Here is a 3,053-nt window from a genome sequence, read left to right as displayed (position 1 = left end):
TTTCCTTTCATCGCAGGTATCAGTGGATTCTTCCTCCGTGGGACCTTCTCTCTGCCTGAGAATCAATCTGGTAAGCATCTTCTCTCTCTCTCTCAACTCTTTCCTTTGCCAGTCACTGTGGTTACCTTCACCCTGTCAGCCAGTCTTATCAGCAATCTGTTCTAGTGCTGGGTTTGCTGCTCCAGGCTTTCCCCACTGACTGTCCGCATGCTGTGCCCCAGGGGGGCAAAGAAAAGCCCTCTGCTGTGGACTTTAATAGCCACTGGCTTTTAATCAGGCAACATTCATTCTGGTGTGATCCCTCTCCCCAGCTGTGTCTACTAAGTAATTATCCTTTCCCTGTCCCTGACTTGACTCTCCCCATCACTCACAACTTTGTAGCACCAAAGGAACTGGGCTGTTCCTTGCCCTGTTACAAAGACCACTGATCAAAATGCTATAGTTTTAATATTGGTGAGCTGTGTAATTTAAATCATGTAATTTTTAGAAAAAGGGAGAGAGAAACTTTAAAATTCGAGTGCCACTTTTCTTCTTTTTATATTGGTAATTATAGTTTCATAGTGGTTAGGGTCGGAAGGGACCTAAATAGATCATCAGGTCTGACCCCCTGTTCCGGGCAGGAACGAGTGCGGGGTCATAACACCCCAGCCAAATATCTGTCCAGCCTCCTCTTGAAGACCCCCAAAGTAGGAGAGAGCATCAACTCCCTTGGGAGTCCATTCCAGAGCCTGTCAGTCCTAACTGTAAAGTAATGTCTTCTGATGTCTAGCCTGAACCTTCTGTCTAACAATTTGTGGCCGTTATTCCTAGTAACCCCCTGTGGTGCACAGGGGAATAGAGCCTCACCCAGTTCCCTCTGGTTCTGCCTTAGTGAGTTTGTAAACGGCCACCAGATCCCCTCTTAGCCTTCTCTTGTGGAGACTGAATAGATTCAGGCCCTTCAGCCTCTTTTTGTAGGGCCTGACCCGCTGCCCCTTGACCATGCGAACCCTCCTCTGAACCCTCTCAATACTAGCCACATCCCTCTTGAAGTGCGGCACCCAGAACTGGGCACAATACTCCAACTGTGGCCTGACCAACGCCACGTAGAGGGGAAGGATCACCTCCCTAGACCTGCTTGTGATGCATCTGTAGACCTTACTGACTGCTTCCTTGCATTGGTGGCTCATGTTCATCCTGGAGTCAACAATGTCTCCAAGATCCCTTTCTGCCACTGTTTTGACAAGAAGGGTGTTCCCCATTCTATAGGTGTGTTGCTGCTTCCTTCTCCCTAGATACAGCACCCTGCACTTGTCTGCATTGAATTCCATCCTATTCTCATCTGCCCACTTCTGTAACCTGTCTAGATCTAGCTGGATTCTGTCCCTCCCCTCCAGCGTGCCCACTTCACCCCACATCTTCATGTTGTCAGCTAATTTGGACAGTGTGCTTTTCACACCCACATCCAGATTGCTGATAAAGATGTTGAACATTACAGGCCCCAGGAGAGAGCCCTGGGGGAGTCCACTGCCCCCACCCCTCCAGGTCGAAAACTACCCGTCCACCACCACTCCCTGGGTGTGACCATCCAGCCAATTTTCCACCCATCTGGCTGTGTAGGCATCAATGCCGCAGTCACCTAGTTTTTTTGAGAGAATGTGGTGGGAAACAGTGTCAAAGGCCTTCTTAAAGTCCAGGAAGACAACATCCACCTTGACGCCCTCGTCCTTAGACTTGTGACCTGATCATATAAGGAAACCAGGTTAGGCAGGATCTGCCCTCAATGAACCCATGTTGGTTGCCCCTGAGCATTACCTCCCCTGCTGGGTCCTTGCAGATGTGCTCCTTGATAATTTTTTCAAATGTCTTCCCAAGGACTGAGGTAAGACTAACTGGCCTATACTTACCCGGGTCCTCCTTTCTCCCCTGCTTGTAATTGGGGACCACATTGGCCCTTTTCCAATCCTCTGTTACCTGGCTAGAGCCCCGTGAGTGTTCATAAAACCATGCCAGGGGCCCCGCTATGACGCCCGCCAATTCCCTCAGCACCCTCGGGTGAAGAGCATCTTGACCTACTGGTTTAAACACATCCAGCCCGTCCAACAATTCCCTAACTAGGTCATCCCTGACCCTAAGCATGGCAGTGCCTCCTCTGGGTCCCGGGCCCGGTCCCTACTTGGGAATATGGAAGCAAAGAATTCATTAAAGAGGTCAGCTTTTTCGTTAGCTGCAATCACCAGATTGCCATGCTTGTCCTGTAGGGGCCCCACGTTCCCCATTGCCGCCGTCTTACTCCCTATGAATTTGATAAAGGACTTTTTGTTATCCCTAATTCTGGTTGCTAACCCTAGCTCCAGCTCTGCCTTGGCTTTCCTAACTGCAACAGGGACTTCTTACTTCCTATGTGTTTGAAAAAGGACTTTTTATTATCCTTAATTCTGGCCACTAGCCCTAGCTCCATCTCTGCCTTGGCCTTCCTAACAGCCTCCCTGCAGTCCCGAGTAACGGAGGTGTAATCCTCCTTGGTGATAGCCCCTTTCTTCCACTGTTTGTACACATCCTTTTTTGCCCTCAGGCATCCCTGGATGCCTTTGCTGAGCCATGGGGGCTCCTTAGCACTCCTGCCCCCTTTGGTGTGCATTGGGCCTGACTCCCTTTGAGCTTGGAGGATTGACTCCTAGAGGAACAACCACCCGTCTTCGATTCCCATCTCATTGAAGCTCTGAGACCGCAACGCCTCTCCTACTAATCTTCTTAGCTCATTGAAGTCGGCCTTCGTGAAGTCAAGGACTTTTACCTTACTGCTTGCTTTCTTCACCCTGTGCTGGATAGAGAATTCCAGCAGGCGATGATCACTGTCGCCCAGGTGAATGAGTACCCGTAGACCCCTCCGTCGCCTGTGGCAAGGACCAAGTCCAGCAAGGCATTTCCCCTGGTGGGACTGTGCACCTCCTTGGTTAGGTGGAGGTCCTGTATCCCGGCTAGGAACCTACGTGAGCCGTCGGACCTGGCTGACTGCTCCTCCCAGCAGATGTCTGGGTAGTTTAGGTCACCCGTGGCTACCACATCCCTTG

General features: G+C 50.6%; 1 protein-coding gene across 9 annotated transcripts in view; it reads left to right on the top strand.

Moving 5' to 3' along the window:
- CENPP (centromere protein P) overlaps positions 1 to 3,053 on the top strand; it is a 320,121-nt gene that overhangs the window by 2,247 nt on the left and 314,821 nt on the right. For 8 of the 9 annotated variants that reach the window (XM_025206731.1, XM_025206732.1, XM_014520956.2 and 5 more), the window contains one exon: positions 17 to 70. The gene's annotated coding sequence lies outside the window, so the exon portion shown is untranslated. Of the gene's footprint in view, positions 1 to 16; positions 71 to 2,787; positions 2,846 to 3,053 lie in introns of those variants that run through there. The other variant, XM_025206733.1, reaches the window with a different exon arrangement.

The sequence above is a fragment of the Alligator sinensis genome, unplaced genomic scaffold, assembly GCF_000455745.1.
Source record: "Alligator sinensis unplaced genomic scaffold, ASM45574v1 scaffold78_1, whole genome shotgun sequence".
In the NCBI taxonomy this organism is placed as follows: Eukaryota; Metazoa; Chordata; order Crocodylia; family Alligatoridae; genus Alligator; species Alligator sinensis.
The sequence above is the reverse complement of the archived record's forward strand: the minus strand, read 5'-3'. Positions and strand labels throughout refer to the sequence as shown.